At 47.2% G+C, this 21,822-nt stretch overlaps 1 protein-coding gene across 2 annotated transcripts in view; it reads right to left on the bottom strand.

The window, feature by feature from the left end:
* ache (acetylcholinesterase (Yt blood group)) overlaps positions 1-20,363 on the bottom strand; it is a 105,257-nt gene extending 84,894 nt beyond the window's left edge. Inside the window, exon 1 of one of the 2 annotated variants that reach the window (XM_080023424.1) lies at positions 20,217-20,363. The gene's annotated coding sequence lies outside the window, so the exon portion shown is untranslated. Of the gene's footprint in view, positions 1-19,932; positions 19,943-20,216 lie in introns of those variants that run through there. The other variant, XM_080023425.1, reaches the window with a different exon arrangement.
* Positions 20,364-21,822: the final 1,459 nt, after the last annotated feature.

Here is a 21,822-nt window from a genome sequence, read left to right as displayed (position 1 = left end):
ATATTTTGCAATGTATAGTTGTTATAGTGACAGGATTAGCTTGTTGGGGCACTGTAAGGAACAGGGGGCAGCTGTGTTTGTGTGCCAGTGTATATGCTATTTCTGAACCCCACCCCCCCACCACCACCTTCTGGTACGGCTAGGATCTATTTTTGAGATATCACCTCTCCGTCCCACTCGTACTCGCCCATCATGTGGAAGCACACACACACACACACACACACACACACGATTATGAAGACAAATTAATTGTGTCTAATTTATCTAATTTAGACTTCTATGTGCTAACTTCTTTTAAGAACTCTTCTCGTTAAAAAAAAAGAAATCTCATAAAAGGAATCCCTAATCTTGACTCCCAGTATCATGGAGTGGTTTTGGGAGACAACACGGCGACACAAATGTGAAATGTGAAAATCCAGGACTGGCTACTACAGATGACAGGCTGAGTGTAAACATTACTAACAGCAGTCTAATTTGTGTACTCATGTGTAAACAGCTGTCTCCACGTGTTGACATTAAAGTTCAGCCACAGCAAAACTCATATCATTATGATGTATTTATTTAAATCCCTATTCCCTTGCTGTGTGTATGTTTGTGTGGAGTGTGGGATGGCTGCCACTTTCATGTTACGTTGCGTTCATGAAACCAGACATGTTTTATGCAGAGTTTAGAGGTGCCGATTAGATATGTATATAATATAATATATATATGAAGGTTTATGTGTGCATGCATGTATGGGTTGCCTAAATAGGCCCTAGGCCGTGTGTGACAATATATTTGTGTGCCAATCCATGTAGCCAGCAAGACTAGTGGAGCCCACCAACAGAAAGCGGGGGATGACCACTGTGAAAGAGGGGGGCTGATAGGGAGCAAGCGGAAAGAGCTTCACGGTGGAAAAAATTATGAGAGGCAATGGAGGGGGGTAGATTTGCAAATGGAGCGCGAGTTTAAGTGTCTCATTTGAGTTATTTATACCAGTAAAGACAGCTGCGCAGCAGGAAGCAGGGGGTGAAGGGGTGTGAGAACAAGGAGCGGGGTGGTGGGCAGAGGGACCAAGTCAGACCGTGTAAAGGTGCTAGTATAGTTACAGAGAATAACCTTTTTGGGCAGAAAGTGAGCAAAAACGGTACAGCATTTTGGGTTTGAGTATTGTGCTCTACACAAACTATTATAAGCAATTCGCCAAATATTGTCTAACATTCCGTGTCTGCAATTGCTCCAAACATCACATGATCATTTGCATCATGGTTTAATAATGTCGGCTGGTGGTTCTATTTCATAAAGTTCTTACTTTGTTTGTGTATAGAATGATAGATGTATAGATTGTAAGATTCATATTGCTGCCGATTTCGGCAATATGTAATGAATGCCGTTGGCGCTTGATAACACAATATGGACTTCCTTCTTTTATTTCAAGATTTTTTTCACAAACACAAATGTAATACTGGTATTAAATGATTGAAGATCATTTAATCCAGAAGCAAAGCATCATTTATGTAACATGTTTTTAAAGAAACAAGCAAAACTAAACACCAAAGCAGGAAATTTTACTTCCTTGTGAGAACATATCATCTCCGTGTTGTTATGGATTATGAGAAGAGGGCGGCAAAGCTCTCATTTATACTGTGGAACTGGCTGCTGGCAGGGGGTAGCGGGGTGCGTCCAGAAAACAACATTTCCCAGAACGAAAAGGGTGGGGTGCTCCACGCCATTTTCATTCTGGGAATTGTTGTTTGGTGATCGAAAAGTAAAAGATCTGAAAAGTGCCATTTTCTTAAAACTATCAGTTATAAAACAAGAGGCAGGAAATTGGAATGTTTAAAAGTTACAGAATAAAAGAGAGCTCATTATAGTATAGTGAGCATGAACTTAGAATGAAAGAAATAAACTTAAAATTAAAGTATCAACTAGAATGAGGTATTTTTAATATTTTTATAAAGTGATGATTGAAATCAATATTACCAAAAATAAATAAATAAATAAATAAATAACCTAGTTAGTATGGGAGAGTATCATATATTTTCCCGTGTTATTTTTTTTGCTCTACACACTTTACCCAACTGACAATGACAGGTAGTCTAGTTGGGAAGTGGTTGGGGGTGGAGTTAACAGCTATTGTTCCCACCCATTCCCTGCCCCTGAAGTGTGAAAAAGTTCAGGATCTTTGAGGGGCATTGTCTCTGCTAGAGGAGTTTAGGTGTACCAACATTCAAATAAGCATATCTTCTTAAAATAGTGTCTGATATCAATATATGACACATAATTTGAAAGCTTACAGCATGCACTTTTGCAATCTGTAAAAAACGTAAAAAAAAGTTACCTTGGCCTACTTGAGACCCAAAACTCCAGTGACTGTCACATATTATCAAATTCCTTTATTATAAATAAACATTCATTGTTCGATTAACAAGTAATTGGGTATTTATCTGATATTCCATGTGAGAATTTCTGAACGGAGAAAACCCAACGTGGGGCCTGATCACATCATTACACGGTGTTTCAGAGAGATACTGAAGATAGGAGCTGGTTTCGCTGTTATCGGCTATTTCCGTTGTTTCTCTCTAAGAGTGACTAAAACTTGTTTTTTCCTTTGGGCCTGAGAGAGCTGTGTGTGAATTCACCCTGTGTTTGTCTGAAAACGTTACATGTAGTGCTGAAGCACTGTTGTTTATTTTTAAGCATCACTACAATTGTGCATGCTTTAAAGTGCCGGAATATGCTATTATTTTTAAGGCCTAATTGACAAGTATTTGATAGCTGTGCTGTGCTAGTATCAAATTACTATTTTCTGGGATTAAATCAATTTGTTACGCTGTGTCAAAAGTTAAGATTCCTTGCTCAGGTCTAACTGGTTGATAGCAACCGCATCTGCGGTGGGAGAAAATAGTCCAGATCGCCACAAGCTCGGCCACCAACCCGACCTTTTTAACCATGTAGTTCAAACTCTTACATTAATCCTCTTAGAGTCTATTTTTTGATAATGTCAATTCCCCAGGGATCAATTTCAATAACCCTTGCAGTTAAAATTACAGGCATTGAATACTTTGATTAATTGAATTTATTAGGAATAGTGTGACATTATTAAATTCAATAAATTAATCTTAAATGCATTGCAATAAATTGTAATAATACATTTTAATCATCTAAGTATTTTTTATTTTTAATTATAATTTTTTTTTGGTTATTCAAATTAGAATTTAGAAAAAAACATAATTAAAAGTTAAAACTCTTAGCTAATTCCCCCACACGTTAAGTCACCGTACGTCAGTGATTCAACGGGGCCGTGACCACAGGGAATGCCCTCCTGCAATTTAGAGGCCACTTTAGCAGAACAAATAGTAGTGGGCATAAAAAGAAAAAAAATATATATATATATATATATTTTTTTATAAAATATGAGTCGAATATAAAAAATAAATTAAAGAGTAAGAGTCAATGTTACAAATATGGGCAAGAGGTCACAGTGTATGTACATAAAATGAAAATAAGAAAAATAATCCTAAAACAGAAACTAAAATAATTGGAACATTGTAGCAGTTCCAACAGCAATAGGTCAGTCTATTGCACAAGACATGGATATAAATATAAAGTGAAGGAGTGCCGGTGGATATGTACATGTAGTTGTGGTGATGTACATTTAATTTACATAGGTGACTACAGATATTGCAGGTTGAGAAGTGTTATGGCCTGAGGGTAAAAACTGTTCGTGGGTCTGGTAGTCCATGCCTGGATGCTCCGGTAACGTTTACCAGACGGCAGCAGTGTAAACAGTCCGTAGCCTGGTTGACTGTAGTCCTTTATGATTTTCCATGCTTTCCGAGGCATTGTGTGCGGTAGATGCCTTGCACAGAGGGGAGGTGGCAGCAAATGATGCGCTCCACTGTCTTCACCACCCTCTGGAGCGCATTGAGATCAGCAGCGGGGCAGCTGCCGTACCAGGCAGTGATGCAGCCAGTGAGAATGCTCTTAATGGTGCATCGGAAGAAGCTAGTGAGAGTCCTGACAGACATGCCAAACTTCTTGAGTCTCCTCAGGAAGAATAGGCTGTCGCTGTTGTTTCCTGTAGTCCGCGAGTCGAATATAAAAAATGAATAAAAGAGTAAGAGTCAATGTTACAAATATGGGCAAGAGGTCACAGTGTATGTACATAAAATGAAAATAAGAAAAACTCTTTAGTCTTGCAGACGTTGAGAGAGAGGTTGTAATCCTGGCACCACGTTGCCAAGACGCTGACCTACTCTCTGTAGGAGGACTCATCGTTGTTGGAGATGAGACCGAGGATGGTGGTGTCGTTCGCAAACTTCAGGATGGCCACACAGTAATGTGTGAACAGGGCGTACAGGAGGGGACTGAGTACGCAGCCCTGTGGGGCTCCGGTGCTCAGGGTCAGTGCAGAAGAGGAGAGATTTCCCCATTCTCACCTGGTGTGCACTGCCAGGGCGATGGCGTCGTCCGTAGATCTGTTCGGGCGATATGCAAATTGAAGGAGTCTAGGGTGTCAGGAAGGAAGGAGCAGATGTGGATTCTGACTAGCCGTTCGAAGCACTTCATGATGGTAGAGGTCAGTGCTACGGGGCGATAGTCATTCAGGCAGGTGATGGGTTGTTTCTTTGGTACCGGGACAATGGTTGTCTGTTTGAAGCAGACGGGGACTGTAGACTGCAGGGAGAGGTTGAATATGGAGGTGAATACCTCCGCCAGCTGGTCGGCCCACGCTCTGAGGACATGGCCTGGAATGCCATCAGGCCCTGGAGACTTCCGAGGGTTTACTCTTTTAAGAGCTCTCCTCACGTCAGCCGTAGACAGGAACAGAGTGCAGTCATCCTGGTCCTCCGCTAGCCTTGCAGCCGGGATGGTGTTGCTCGCGTGTCTTTCCTCAAGGCCTCCATGTCCCCAGAGCTATAGGAACATCTGCCAGTCCGTGGTTTCGAAACAGGCTTGGAGAGTGGCAGTGGATTCCTCATTCCAGCATTGGACTGTTCGACAAACCGGTTTTCCTTGCTTTAATCGTTGTCTGTAGGTTGGTAGGAGAAGAATGGAGGTGTGATCTGCCTTACCAAAGGCAGGGCGGGGGAGGGGTTTGTAGCTGTTCTGTAGTTGTGAATAACAATGGTCGAGAGTCTGATCACCCCTGGTAGGAATGTTGATATGCTGGTGATATTTAGGCAAAACTTTCCTCATATTAGCCCTATTGAAGTCGCCACAAACAATAGAAGCTGCCTCAGGGTGAGCGTTCTCAAGTCCATTGATTACTCCGTAAAAGTCCTCTAATGCGCATGTTTTATCCGCCTGCGGGGGTATGTAGACTGCCGTGATTATAGCGGCGCTGAATTCCCGCAGGAGGTAGAAGGGACAAACTTTTATAGTTAAGAGCTCCAGGTCCGGAGAGCAGTGTTTTGAAAGTACTGATATATCCGAACCCCAGTGAGAGTTAACCATAATGCAGACCCCACCGCCTCTGCGTTTACCTGACTCCGTGGTTCCGTCGTGCCGGTAGATGGAAAATCCAGCCGGAGAAATGGCAGAGTCCAGCACCGTAGCATCCAGCCAGGTTTCTGTGAACGCCAGCACACAGTAGTTTGCGATGTCCCGCTGGAAAATAATCGTGTAGTTCGTCCATTTTATTGTCCAGGGATTGAACATTTGCCAGTAAAATGCTCGGTATCGGCGGGTTGCAGTATCTCGTCCGAGATCTGCATAGAATTCCGGCACGTTTGCCTCTTCTCTTTCTCCTCCGCCAGCGTATTGGTAAACACAGCGGAGGCAGGACAAAGGGATCGCAGCACGTACTCTGGTAAGTTGCAAAAAAGTCTGTATTAAGTGTCGAACGGACGTCCAGGAGTGCTTGTCGTTATATTGTTAGAGCGACAGTGCACTGCGTGCAAAAATAAGAACAATACAAATAATAATAAACACAAAAGGACGAGTTGAATGCGTAGCCATTGCCAATGCGTCCATACTACGGCGCACCCGGAAGACTGCCGTCAGTACAACCCAAGTCAAAGATGCTGGCCACCACAGCAAAGTGGTCAGGGCCGAAGCTACACATTCCAGCCTGGTGAAATGAGGCCTCTGCGTTTAACCCATCCTGGCTTGTCCTTCCTCCGGGGGCACAGCCAGGAGCAGTGGGCAGCATTTGTGGACACGCCCGGGGACCTGGTGATGAGTGTCCATCGCTGGTCAGACGATGATGGGTGCATGTTTTTGGGGGGGGGGTCCTTACTGATGTTAGGTGGAGGAAACCCCATGTGAGCACGGGGAGAACATTCAAACTCCACATAGAAAGGCTCCTATTTGGGAGATAACCCGCCGGAGTATGGTGCCAACAGCGCCCCAGGCGGGAATCGAACCCAGAACCTTCTTGCTGTGAGGCAGCAGTGCAATGCACTGCTCCTCAAAACCACATTCTCCTTCGCCCAGAAAAACCTGGTCAAGAGCACAGAGGGAGGCAAGGCCCACTATGACCAAAAGGCATCCCATGACAGACTCCAAGTTAGAGACAAGGTATGGCACCATCTCTTTGCCCAACAGACAGGAAAGAACAAGCAAGGAACAGGAAAACATGTTCGCAAGTCCTCCCCCACTGGACATGCCCTATAAGATCACAGATAAACTCTCGTCCACAGTGTACCAAATCAGGGTCAGAAAGGAACAGAAAGTGCCAAAGTTTAAGTGGGTCCACCGCAACCAGATTAAACCACACCAGAACTAGATGCTGTGGTCCCAGTTAGCTCATATATACTAGAGAGAACGCCTAAGCACCCAAAGGTGCCAGTCACTAGTAGTTCAGTGAATAGAAAGATTATAAAAACTCAGAGTAGAACGGATAAATGGGGTTTCCACATGGGGTTTCCTCCACCTCACGTCAGTAAGGACCACCACCAAAAACATGCACCCATCATTGTCTGACCAGCAATGGACATTTATCACCTGGTCCCCTGGCGCGTCCACGTATGCTGCCCACGGCTCCTGGCTGTGCCCCAGGAGGAAGGACAAGCCAGGATGGGTCAAAAGCAGAGAATCCATTTCACCGGCCACCATCAAAGCATGTGCATGTGTGTGTGTGTGTGCAAGCATGTGTTGTAGTGTGGTGTGTTGCGTGACGAATAATGACTGTTTCTGTTCTTCTTTTCTGTTTCTATAAATTGAAACTCCTCCCCTTATTGAGGGGAAAAAAGCAATTCAGTGAAATAAGTAACCTTTTATGGAGAACAACAGGGTTTTAAAACATCTCTCCTTATTTGAAGTACTAGTACATGCCCGTTCAAAATTGAAGACACTATAATGGCACATGCACTGCACATACACTGTCAATCAGTCAAGTCCAGATTTCTTCAGTCAATTTTAATTGCGTTTATGTGGACTGCCAGGCGCTCTGCTCGCAGTGCATGTGTGACGTTGAAGGTCACTGCCAGGCACGCACCTTGTGCTTCACGTATTGGATGATGTCAGAAATTGCCCCGCTTAGTGGAATTAGATGATGATGTCACAAAGTGCAATAGCTGCACAGAGCGGCTCGCCGTTTGCCTGTTTATTCAAAGTGTATTAATAATACACGTGACTCGTGTCTAAATTCCAATAAATTTCACACTGCACATCCTCGGGTCCTCAGCCATACAGCCGCTAAGTGCAAAGTCGATCGAATGAACGGTTGTAGAGATAATCGAAGGACATACATATAACATACAGACAAAAGGACAGACAGAGATTCCTAGAATTATAGATAGATAAAATATCAATTAGGGTTGACCATTATGGAAGATTATAATTTCTATCTCAAGAATATTTCTTGTTTTAAGAAATCCTGTCAGGTGAAATTATCTGTAACCTAACGGGCATTCAATTTTTCTTAATCTAAGTATTGTAATTTTTTCTACATTTAATTTTTCTTTCATGTGACGTTGACTTTCTGCATAATGTAAACAAAACAAGGGAGTGAGTGATGGAGTAGGGGGGCACTTAGGGAGGCAAAACACACTGGGAAGACATTGGGCAGAGGGTGACAAGCTGTTAACAGAGGCATGGAGGCGTGAACTGTTGAGGTTGCATCTGAAATTAGATTCTGGTGGAATCTGTATGAAGTTCACAGAGAAAAGTATGCTTAGCCTCCCCCTCACAAGTTCCAATGAATGTCGCTGGAATAAATACAAATAATTGCAGTTGAGGAAATGTTATTATGATATTAATATCAAACTTAAAAGAATCATTACTCAGAAAAGATCATACTTGGGAAGTTTTTTAAATATCCAGTGATGAGCTTCAATCCCTGTTGGCCCCACGGCCTCCCAGCGCCACTAGAGGCCGCCCTTGCACCATCTGCAGCTCCCTACTCAGACCCAATTGCACATACCTGGGATCAATTACCCGCACTGTATTTAGCCCCAGCTTCCTTGCCATTCCTTGCCAGACCGTCAACTAGCTTTCCCCGAGTTGCATCGCGATTGGCTCCCTTCCTAGTTCCTAGTTCCCAGGTCCAAGTTCCAAGTTCCTAGTTTATGTCTTGTTGTCTCGCCTTCCCTTCACCTGTCTGTCTCCGCTCGTCGACCAGGACTCTCCATCCAGCCTGGTTCCCCGTCTCTCCACCCGGATCCCGGACCCCTTCTCCTGGTCATCATCATCCCTGCCCAGCCCTGCTCCATCCCTCCCTGACCGGGTCCCCCTGGCCAGCTCCACCCTCCAGGCTAATAAACATCCTTTGCCTGCCTTCCATCTCCCTGTGTCGTGCGTTTGGGTTCCTCCCTGTTCTGGTCGTGACAGTACGGTCTGGCCAGGAAAACATGGACCCAGCCGACACAGAAGGGCTCCGCCGCGCACTCCGGGACCAAGGAGTGTTGCTTGGGCAACATGACCAGGCCCTCCGGGACATCGCGGAACACCTCCGGACCATCTCGGCGGCCGTCAGCAGCCTGCAGGGCCCTCCGGCCCCCGTGGCCCCCCCTGCTCCTCCGACCCGCCCTCCTTCCCCCACCAGGGCTCCCAGCGCCTCCTCGTCCCCCCTGAGCCCCACGTTCGGCTCCGGCGCCTTACGACGGCGATTTCGGCACCTGCCGCACCTTTCTTGTGCAGTGCGCGGTGGTATTCCAACAGCGGCCGTCGTCGTACGCCTCCGATAGTGCCCGCATCGCGTTCCTCACCTGCCTGAGAGGGGCGGCTCTCGGCTGGGGTTCCGCGGTTTGGAGTCAGGGGGGTCCCGTGAGTCTCTCCTACGATCTGTTTACCTGCGAAATGAGGAGAGTCTTCGACCACCCAGTTTGCGGCAAGGAGGCCGCCAGAAGACTCCTCTCCCTCCGCCAGGGTTCCCATAGCGTCGCCTCCCTCGTCGTCGAGTTCAGGACTCTAGCCGCGGAAATCGGCTGGAATGACGGAGCCCAGCAGGACGTGTTCCAGCGCGCCCTGAACGACGAGTTGCGGGACGAGCTGGCACGGCGGGACGAGCCCACGGACCTGGACCAACTAGTGGAGACTGCAATCCACCTGGACAACCGGCTACAGGAGCGCCAGCGCGAGAGGGAGGGGGCGAGCCTCCAGTCTCCAGCGCCCGCTACTCTTGGGCGCCTCACAAGTCCCCCGACTCTCTCCGATGCCGAGCCAATGCAGCTTGGTCGCTCCCGGATCTCCCCCGAGGAGCGAGCACGCCGCCTACAGACCGGCGCCTGTCTGTATTGCGGCCGGCTGGGACACCTCCGAGCCACCTGCCCGGTCCGGCCACGAGAGGGTGACTCCTCGGTAGGGTTACGCTGCGGTCGCTCCAGCACCGACCCTCTCTCCCGTCCGCTGTTCCCAGCTACCCTCTCTTGGGGAGATATAACACGCTCTTCCCCTGCTCTCATAGATTCCGGGGCGGATGCAATTTTCCTCGACCAGGGACTAGCACGCCAGCTAGGGCTGACACCCGTCCCTCTCCCTGCACCGCTCGAGGTCAAGGGGCTGGATGGGTCGCATTTGACCCGGAATACCCACCAGACAGCTCCCCTCAAACTGCTACTCTCCGTCAACCACCGTGAGTCTTTAAGGTTCTTCCTTATTGATTCCCCACTGAACCCCGTGGTGCTGGGGTACACCTGGCTCCAGACCCACAACCCTCAGATGGACTGGCGCTCGGGCAGCGTGAGCTCCTGGAGCACACACTGTCATGCCCACTGCCTCCGCTCGGCCCCTACCCCGCCGCCGGGTGCGCCGCCGGGGGTCCCCAGGAGCCCTGACCTGTCCTCGGTCCCATCGCAATATCTGGACCTAGCCCCGGTCTTCAGCTATCCTTACCACCTCATCGCCCCTACGACTGCGCAATCAACCTCCTGCCAGGCGCCCCCCTCCCCTGCAGTCGCCTGTATAACGACTCCCGGCCCGAACAGGAGGCCATGGAGACTTACATCCGCGACTCTCTCGCTGCCGGGATTATTCGCCCCTCGTCTTCTCCGCTAGGCGCAGGGTTCTTCTTTGCTGCGAAGAAGGACAAGACCCTCCGTCCTTGCATTGATTTCAGGGGACTGAACAATATCACGATCAAAGACAAGTACCCCTTGCCCCTGATGGATTCAGTCTTCGTCCCCATCCAGGGGGCCACCCACTTTTCCAAGCTGGACCTCCGCAACGCTTACCACCTGGTCCGCATCCGCGAAGGGGACGAGTGGAAGACCGCCTTTAACACCCCGCTCGGACACTTTGAGTACCTTGTTATGCCCTTTGGGCTGTCAAATGCCCCAGCGGTCTTCCAGGCCCTAATTAACGATGTCCTCCGGGACATGCTCAACTCCTTTGTCTTTGTTTACCTCAACGACATCTTGATTTTCTCCAAATCCCTCTCCGAGCACGTAAAGCATGTACGCCTGGTGCTGCAGCGCCTCCTGGAAAACCGTCTGTTTGTTAAAGCCGAGAAGTGTGTCTTCCATTTTCCATCCATTTCCTTCCTAGGGTTCATCATTGGCCGAGGGAGGCTGGAGATGGATCCCAAGAAGGTGGCCGCCGTGGTGGAGTGGCCAACCCCAGCCAATAGGAAGCAGCTCCAACGGTTCCTCGGGTTTGCAAACTTCTACCGGCGCTTCATCCGTAACTTCAGTCGCATCGCTGCTCCCCTCTCAGCCCTTACCTCCACCGCAGTGGCCTTCAAATGGACCCCCCCGGCCGAGGCCGCGTTCCTCGACCTCAGGACCCGCTTTTCTTCGGCCCCGGTCCTGGCCCAGCCCGACGCCAACCTCCAGTTCGTGGTAGAAGTGGACGCTTCAGACACGGGGGTAGGAGCAGTACTTTCCCAGGATGGTAAGCTCCACCCCTGTGCCTTTCTGTCCCGCAGGCTCACACCACCCGAGTGCAACTATGACGTGGGTAGCCGGGAACTACTGGCTGTCAAACTAGCCCTGGAGGAATGGCGCCACTGGCTTGAGGGAGCAATCCACTCCTTCGTCCTCTGGACCGATCATAAGAACTTGGCCTTTATCCGGATGGCGAAGCGCTTCCACTCCCGGCAGGCCAGGTGGGCACCAAGAACACCAAACCCGACGCCCTGTCCCGTGTGTTCGCGCCAGAGGAGAAGACAGGGGATCCTGAACCCATCCTTCCACCCCTGTGCCTTGCCGCCACACACACCTGGGAGATCGAGTCCCTCGTCACCCAAGCACAGGAGCACCAGCCCGACCCAGGTACCTGACCCCCTAACCGCCTGTTCGTCCCTGACTCTGCACGCTCCCAGGTTCTGCAGTGGGCCCATGCCTCCCGCCTCAGCTGCCACCCCGGGATCACCCGCACCCTGGCCGTCGTCCGCCAGCACTTCTGGTGGCCAACCCTGCTCCCTGACACCCGGTCCTTCGTCTCGGCCTGCCCCACCTGCGCCCGGTCCAAGACCTCCACCCGACCCCGCTCCGGCCTCCTCCGCCCATTACCCATCCCGACTCGTCCTTGGTCCCACATCGCCCTGGACTTCGTCACCGGTCTTGCACCATCCCGGGGCAACACTACCATCCTCACGGTGGTGGACCGCTTTTCTAAGGCGGCCCACTTCCTCGCCCTGCCCAAGCTACCATCGGCGAGGGAGACCGCAGACCTGCTGGTGGCCGAGGTGTTCCGCCGCCATGGCATTCCGGCAGACGTGGTGTCAGACAGAGGACCCCAGTTCACCTCCAAGGTCTGGCGCGCCTTCTGCTCGGCCCTGGGGGCACAGGTCAGTCTCTCCTCCGGTTTCCACCCCCAGACCAACGGCCAGACGGAGCGGGCGAACCAGGAGGTGGAGGCCAGGCTCCGCTGCCTGACAACCACCAGCCCCACCTCCTGGAGCGACCAGCTGCCATGGGCCGAGTACGCCCACAACACCCTGGTGAACGCCTCCTCCGGCCTGTCGCCCTTCCAATGCTCTCTGGGCTACCAACCCCCGCTGTTCCCGCAGGTAAGTCTCTCTTCCCGTTTCCACCCCCAGACCAACGGCCAGACGGAGCGGGCGAACCAGGAGGTGGAGGCCATGATCCGCTGCCTGACAACCACCAGCCCCACCTCCTGGAGCGACCAGCTGCCATGGGCCGAGTACGCCCACAACACCCTGGTGAACGCCTCCTCCGGCCTGTCGCCCTTCCAATGCTCTCTGGGCTACCAACCCCCGCTGTTCCCGCAGGTAAGTCTCTCTTCCCGTTTCCACCCCCAGACCAACGGCCAGACGGAGCGGGCGAACCAGGAGGTGGAGGCCATGATCCGCTGCCTGACAACCACCAGCCCCACCTCCTGGAGCGACCAGCTGCCATGGGCCGAGTACGCCCACAACACCCTGGTGAACGCCTCCTCCGGCCTGTCGCCCTTCCAATGCTCTCTGGGCTACCAACCCCCGCTGTTCCCGCAGGTCAGTCTCTCCTCCGGTTTCCACCCCCAGACCAACGGCCAGACGGAGCGGGCGAACCAGGAGGTGGAGGCCATGCTCCGCTGCCTGACAACCACCAGCCCCACCTCCTGGAGCGACCAGCTGCCATGGGCCGAGTACGCCCACAACACCCTGGTGAACGCCTCCTCCGGCCTGTCGCCCTTCCAATGCTCTCTGGGCTACCAACCCCCGCTGTTCCCTGCCCAGGAGGCTGAGATCGCCGTACCCTCCGTCCAGGCCCACATTGGTCGCTGCCGGAGGACGTGGAGGAGGGCCTGCTCTGCCCTACTCCGGGCCTCGGCCAGGTCCCAGCGGCAGGCGAACCGACACCGCGTGTCCGCACCTACATATGTCCCCGGACAGATGGTTTGGCTCTCCACAAGGGACTTGCCCCTCAAGGTGGACTCCCGAAAACTCGCTCCCCGGTATGTTGGCCCCTTTCCCATTGAGTCAATCATCAACCCCTGTGCCGTACGCCTCCGTCTCCCTCCCTCCCTCCGTGTCCACCCTATCTTCCATGTATCCCTGCTCAAGCCAGTGGTTTCCAGCCCTCTCTCCCTCCCCGCCGAGGCCCCACCACCCCCCCGCACCATCGACGGCCACCCGACCTACACAGTGCGGCGCCTGCTGGACGTGCGGCACCGGGGGAGGGGCTTCCAGTAAATTGTGATTCTAATATGACAATTGCATCGATTTAAAGGTTGGCAATATAATTTTCCAGGACTCTCACATACAAGCGCCTCAAGGCTGTTCTAAATAAGCTCCTAAAGTAAGAACAAATTCAAGTAAGCAAATATTGATGGATCCCAAATTCTAGCTTAGAACGTGCATACGTGCAATTTAAGCACAGCAAGGCGCCCTGTTTGTGAATGAGGCCCAATGTGCTGCTCACAAGTTGACAGCTCTAATGCCAGATGTAAACCCAATGTGTCCTCAATGCAGTTTGAGATCCGTTCGCTCAGACCATATTCAGGGTGGTCTGGGCCACATTATTTGGCCAGTGTAAACGTGAATGTGTCCTGGTTCACTTGAAGGACTGCCTACTCAACTGACGGCCTCAGCGTAAGCGCTTACCATTCCGGTACCACACCAAGTGTCCCTGTTACAGAATTGCAGGATTCATTATTACAAGAAAAGTATTTACTAAAATTAAGTCCCGTTATAACTTAATTTAAATACTTAATATACAATGTTGTTAGAAGGCTTCAAATAGACCCTGTGATCATTACCGGCCGATACTGCTTCCAGCATTTGGTGATCAGTCCCAAAAATTCTCATCGGAGCACCTTTAGGTTCCATGGAGGAAAATATGTGAACCCGTGTTTTTTCTATATAAATATAGAAGAAAAAAAAACATGATTTTGAGTTAGGGGGAAAGGGATAAGGAGGTTGGCTGATGGGAGGAGTGCCATTTTACTTGGAATGGAAGGCAAGATTGTGAAACTCGGGTATGGCAAGCCAGGCAAGGAGGGTAATCACATTAACATCATGGAAGATGAATGGGTTAAACAAACCAGTTAAAAGGGGGGAAATTTCAATCTCATTTAAAACTGTTGCACGCGGATATAATTTTGTCACAGGAAACCCATCTAATAAGGTACTAGCACTTAAGACTGAGAAGTAGATCCATGAGCCAGATCTATCATTCCAGTTTTGTAGCAAAAGCCAGAGGAGTGGCTATTTTGATAAGGGAACGAGTAGCTTTTAAGTAGCAAGCTGCGTTTTCCAACAGAAATGGGAGATGGTTGGCAGCAGTTGGGTGATCTCTCACTCAAATACCACACACACGCACACACACACACACACACACACACACACACACACACACACACACACACACACACACACACACACACACACACACACACACACACACACACACACACACACACACACACACACACACACACACACGCGCGCACGCGCGCACACGCGCGCACACACACACACACACACACACACACACACACACACACACACCTTTGAGTGTTTTGGATTTATCTTTGGATAGATCAAACCAGGGCATTGTATGGCACATGGTTCAGAGCCAGCCTATGGTCCAGTGACTGGTCCATGGGGTCCAAAATAAACCAATTACTTGTTTGTTTTCATAATAACAGTATAACATTCCGGAACACGTAAAAATGAATTTAATTCGAAGGCGGCTTGCTGCACTGAAAGCTCTTTCAAATGTAAAGCTTCACCCAGTTCCTTAATGCAGCATTTTTAAGTAGCCAGATAACGTGGAGCTAGCTTTATTTCAGGATATAAAGGCATAGCTGAGAGGTGGAGTGTATCCAGTTTGGGGGCTGAGCATGGCATCTCTGATTTTGGCAGATGTTGTCCTCTTTGCCTCTCCAGACTGTGATGCCCAGCATCACTGCGGCCAAGTGCCCTGTGGAGACAGGAGTCCATGGTCCTTATGTTTTATTCCGTATTATCGTAATGGAGGCTATGGTGGTATGATCATTTTCACACTTCTGGCGACTAGGACTGTCGATGGTTCGATATTCGAATGTCATTTAAATTGTAAATAAAAATGTTTGAATTTTATATATAAATATAAACACACAAAATGTGTGTTTGTGAATATGTGTGTGTATATACACGTTATGGATTGTTAATAAGCAAATTTGCTCAGTGAATGAGTGTCAGTGAAGAGAGCTTTGCATTTGCAGAATTAAACACTGGCTGTGAAAGAGATGTTTTGACATTTACTGTGATTTTTAAGTCATTCAGAAGTTAAGAACACGAGATCCGCTGCCATATTGTAAGCCATAAATATTTTGGATGGTTCTCAATTTGCATTAATACTAGTGATGTCACGATTCTCGAAATCCACAATTCAATTTGACTTTTTAAGGTCACGATTTGATTCGATTTCCGATTTAAACGTGTATTTTTTTTCCAGTACTGACGGCTATGCAATTGTTTAGCCCCTTTCACACATAGTTCCCTGTAAACAACAGGTAACCTTTCCGGCACCGCAAGTGAGTTTCATTATCCACACATCCAGGAAAATTTCCATTTTGCCACACCCCCCACGCCGGAGAGCGACAGACGGAGCAGCAGCGCATGCAGCTCATTCACTTGTGCAAAAAAGAGGATGTATGTGGACGTAGCAAAAAAGAGAGCAAAAAGAAATCCCGCCCATGTTCTCACGGTCCTGTGGCAAATGCCCCGCGGCCTGGCACTGTCCATGAGCCGGTGGTTGGGAACCTCTGCACTAGAGGAGGTTGGGATTATTTCCCACTTTCTGCCAGGGAGACACGCCAGTGTCTCTGTTGACGCGGCACATCGTTAATATTTCTCTCTAATGTGTGTTCACTGTACACCAAACTGGATGAAATTATATTGAACTTAATTGCTTATCACAGGTGAATTGATTCGCTAATGTTAGTCAAAACATTTATAATAAATTATTTATAAAAATAGAAAAACACTGCGTTCCAAATTATTATGCAAATTGGATTTAAGTGTCATAAACATTTAATTTTTTGTTTTTCAATTAAACTCATGGATGGTTTGTGTCTGACAAGTTCAAGGGATGCAAGAATTGTGAAGGTGATATAAAATAAGGGGTCCTGTAACATGTAACTTGGCCTGTTAAGTGCATAATAATTTGGAACAGTGCATTTTGAGTTTTTTTTTTTTTTAAATACTGTTATTACATTACATTACATTTAGCAGACGCTTTTATCCAAAGCGACTTACAATTGTTCAAACACCGACGGACGCAGCCATCAGGAGCAATTAGGGGTTAAGTGTCTTGCTCAAGGACACTACAGCATGCTAGCAGGAGGAGCCTGGGATCGAACCAGCAACCTTTAGAGCACTAGACCACCAGGTCTACCGCCTGAGCTACCATCCCCACCGTTATCATTGGGAGGTTTGTTCAATAACATTCAAATTATACTGAATGTCTGTATGAATGTATACTGAAAAAAATTATACTGACTGTCATTTGCATCGACTATTTAGGAAAATCAGAGAAAAATATCATTTGCATAATAATTTGGAACGCGATGTACAATTGAATGGCAAATCCAGCCTTACACACTGTGGCAACAGTGCAGATGCACACTCGCTCCCTCTCCCATTTGAAAAAAAGTACTGTTAGTTTTTTATTTTATTTTGATCGTTTTAAAGAGGCTATTTGTAAAATACTAAATTTATTAGAACGTTTTGAATAGGCCATTACAAAAAAGACAGAACACAGTCGATTTAGTCGGAACATTTAGTTCCGACTATACAACCTTCCCTATTTCCCTAGTTTGTACATGTATTTTTAAAGCATCACTGGACTGTAAATTCCAATTTAGGCTGTAATTTGCACACTGCAAAGCTCCGCAACATCGAGCAGGCCCACTGGAAATACTTGAACAACAAATGCAATTACTCAATGATAGCAAGACAGGGAGGGCATGGCTATGCTGCACTCAGAAAAATAACGGTCCTTATCGGATTCCTAGAGGGTGCTTTCACACCTACCTCATTTAATTCACACCAACAGACATTTTTTTTTCCGTACATGTATGAACGCACTTGATTGCACAATTTGTGTTTCCCCATGTAATCTAACCGGAATATTTAACTCAACAGTTTAACATTTATCTACTATTTATAAATCAAACTTGGTTTTGAAAATACGTTGAGATAAAAAAAATAAGCACAAAGGAACACAAATCGGGAAAAATCTAATTTTCGTTCAAGAAAGGTTTTTTCAACTTATTTGGCTGCTCCTGGCGATTTCAGAAATGCGCGAGATGGCGGCTTTTGCTGTGGTGGGACACAAATTTAAATATGCGCAAATAGCACCTGCGCACCAAGACACTGTTTGTGTGGCAGCGCAGTTATCGGTGCATTTTACAACTTGTGGATGCTTTGTGAATCAGACACTTGCTTTTTCTGTTATTTGCGCCGCCAGCAGAAACATCTTAGTTGTGTTTATGTTTTTCATTTCATACAAGTAGGAAACCAGGAAATAAATCAAAATCTAAAATAAAAAACACACTGAGCGTCTCTCGCATCTCTTCTACTTGCCATTCACTATAACTCTAGCTGTCCCGTCTCCACCCTGTGACGTCACGTTCAAGTTTGCGAGCAATGTCAGATGCATTACAATGAGTCCAGCTGAAATTTTAAAGTTAAAAAAATAAAAAATAAAAGTCAGAGTTAAAAAATAATTTTTAACTCTAACTGCTACATAATTTCCCCACACATTAATTCACAGAGTACGCTAACCTGCAAGTTGCCCTTTTAAAAAGGTATAAAATATATGCCTCAACATAACCAAGGAAAAATTTGCAACTGTTGTTGAGGTTAACTTTTACACGACCAGTCCTTGCAAATACTCAATACCTATGGTCTTAATTTGGATATGCATCTTTGATCATGAGTGAGCATCGCAAGTCAAAATTTTTGTGAGGCATCATTTGCCAAAGCAAGACAGACAATACTGCTGCAGGACAACTTTCTCTCAGCAAATCATGAAGGCCAATAAGCCATGCTGATTGCTACAGATAATTGGTTTATCTTTCCCTGGCAGCACATGGTTTTTCAAGAATTGTCTGGGCTGCTGCAAAATTTGAATCAGGAGTATTACAATATGATGATGCCTTAATTTTGATACAAAATAATGAATTATTGTCTAAAGCCACAAATGTAGTGCGGTGCCAGTGTAAGCAAGTTCAAGGATAGGGATTGGTTGCAATGTGTAATACCAACTTGAAATATTCCCTAGAACACCCGTTATAGACCCTCAACTGTCACCGCTGCTTGAACAGGCAGGCCGAGCCCTGCATCTCAGCGCTCTGACAAGCAGCGCTGTAATTGCAGGAATTTTCCGTTTAGTGGTTTGGTCATCTAATGTTTCGCACACACACACACACACACACACACACACACACACACACACACACACACACACACACACACACACACACACACACACACACACACACACACACACACACACACACACCAACTCCAGAGACAGCAATCAATTGGCCCAAGGCATCAGGTTTGAGAGGCAAACTCAGTTTATAATTGGTCATAAATAGATTTTCAGCAGAGAAGCTGATGCCTAAAATATATTTTTCCAAGAACATGTAATTTCTTCAGTCAGTTCAGAACGACAAGACCAAACGTAGGAAGGAACATGAAGATGCTGTCACAACAGTGAGATCCACCATTCAAAGGGAATGCAAAAAGACAACTCAAACAAACCAAACTCAAACAAATAAACAGTGTTAAATTCATAATGCATATCTCTTGCCAACATGAATCTGCTTATTGTCGGGGAGGTTCATGGCACTTATTGTGGGATCAATATTGAAAAGGCTAATATTAGCTTTAGTGTATTTGATCCCAGATCTGCATGTTGCAACCATAGAACTTCCACAATAAAGAGAACGTTCTCATATCCAAGTGGCAACTCCCTATAAACCTGCTGTTACGAAATTATATGAGTTTTTAATTAAAAAAAAACAAACAAAAAAAAAAACAATGTTATGTCAATAAGCTATAACGCAGCATAAAAAAAAATCATAATAAAATTAATAATAATAATAATTTCAAAAATAAATTATGAATTATAATAAATAATACAAGTATTATTAAAACTACTTTTATATTTGAAAAACAGCATCTGACTCTGGTATGTTGCAGGAAATAATGGTGGGAAATTTGTCATGGCTGTCATAATTCACGAACATCGTCTTTCAGTGGTATGGTCATGCAATTATTCATGCATTGTGATAGATAGATAGATAGATAGATAGATAGATAGATAGATAGATAGATAGATAGATAGATAGATAGATAGATAGACAGATAGATAGACAGATAGACAGATAGACAGATAGACAGATAGATAGATAGATAGACAGATAGATAGATAGACAGATAGATAGATAGATAGATAGTGATTTTGTGGAATACAATTTTGAGTTTAACGCAACTGTAAAATATATGTTCCAAAATTCCCTACACCGCGACACATTGACATACCATTAACACCAAAGGTGTCACGAACGAAACTTGCGACGAACGTCAGTTTACGTGATATCGATACCGCATCGCGTAACACCAACCCTTATCGCGATCATCTCTTCCGATGCCCTACGGACGGGGGCTCAGGTCGCAGCCGTAGCCGTCAAGGCGGACGCGCATAAAAGGACGAGTTCTACCAAAATCGACCCAGTGTTCTCGCTCGTCAAATGCAGACTCTCAATTTTTTTGGGGAAAATAGCTCAGCCATGTGCAGTCACGGTCTCCCGGTGTATGAGATGCGTAACGCATAAAAGCACAGAGTGCGTGTGTGTGTGTGGGGGGCGGGGGGGCGTCGCGTAGTGTCCCGCGGGCTGAGCGGTCTTACCTGGGAGCTCGCGTAGAGTCGCCGTTTCCCTCTCGCCCTGATTTGCTCCCGCTCCGCTGTTGCTGGAAGGCGGACACGAAAACCCCCCCCCAAAAAAAAAAAAAAAAAAACACGAGGTCCAAACGCAATAAAGGCAGCTTTTCCCAGGTTGCGAGGGTATCCCGAACCGGTTGCCTGACAAGGAAACGTTAAATAAATGCCCCCGACGCGTTGGAGCGGAGACGGAGCAGGAGCGCCCGGGCAGCCGTACGGTGCCGAAGTGACGGGAGGGGGCGGGGCGCTGCTAATCAACACTCCTCGCGAGATCCTGGCACCAAGTCAAACCAGCACACGCCAAGCTCTCGCGAGAGAACCCCGTCGAACGGGAATGCGCTGCATGTGTACAGAGGAACTGGTACGTTTACGTACGTACATACGCTCTCTCTCTGGAGGTAAACTGTGCAAAGGAGGAAGTCTGGGCTAAAAGGGGAGCTGTCCTTATAGTGAACAGCTGTCTCAAACCCGGTGAAGAAATCAACAGATCCCTGAGGACCTAGTTATCTCTGAAGAGGGATGTCTGTGCTCTTGCTGACGATTTACCAGCTGACTGATCTGTCTCTGGTTTTTGGTGTTGTTCTGGTTCCTTCGTGATCAAGTTGCTGCTGCTGTGACATTATTTACTGAAGATAAAGGAACCTTTAAAGTCAAAGTCTCTCACTCTCTCTTTTTTGGTGCGCAAGCTACGAAGAACAAGTGTGTTCTTAAATAAATTATTCCCAGGGACAGTGTTTCACTTTTCGCCTATAGCAATAAACCCTTTCCCTTTTAATGCTTTCCTATAACCAAACATTCTGAAAACTACTTTAAATTAAGATTTTCTCATCTTGAAATGTACTTCCATCTTACTGCACAAAATGACAATTTTGTGTAATGTACCCTCCTCTATACCTTCCTTCTCTTCCCCTACTCCCCAGGTTTGCCACTCTCTCCCCTGCTCATGGAGTATGTGTGTATGTACAGTGTGTGTGTGTGTGTGTGTGTGTGTGTGTGTACATGGGTGTACTTATACATGCACTTACGCAGGTGCATGCATGTGCACGTCTGCCTCCACTAGAAGATGCGTGGATGCAAGGGGAAGTGGTTTGGGTGAAGGTGGTACAGTATAGCAAGCTGATTTAACATTTAATCCAAAGGACAAACTACTCACATTTTAGTCACTAGTCACTATATATTAGTTACTAGTTGCTATTCCAACAGATAGTAGTAACTATTTTAGTTTTACTCGTCAAAATGTATGAGGTACTAGTACTTATTTATTAGATACTATTAGATACTAGTAACCATTCCAATTGTTACTAGAAACAATGTCCTATGGATTAAATGTTCAAATGGCTTGCCATAGTACAGTGCAGTGAAACTTAACATGTGGAACAGGGGAAAGGAAGGAAGGGATGAGAGGAGGGGTGGGGTGGAGAGTGGAAGAGGGAAGCATTAAGATGAAGCGGGGGCGAGAGCGGAGGAGGCGTGTGCAGTAAAGATATATTTGCTAATCAAGTAGAGTGCCTGGAGACTGACCTGTCCAACCTTGTCTTCATCCCCCAGGATACATTTAAAACACACGCACGCA

This window comes from Zeus faber (genome assembly GCF_960531495.2).
Source record: "Zeus faber genome assembly, chromosome: 22".
NCBI classification, from domain to species: Eukaryota; Metazoa; Chordata; class Actinopteri; order Zeiformes; family Zeidae; genus Zeus; species Zeus faber.
This window is presented reverse-complemented; position numbering and strand designations above follow the sequence as displayed.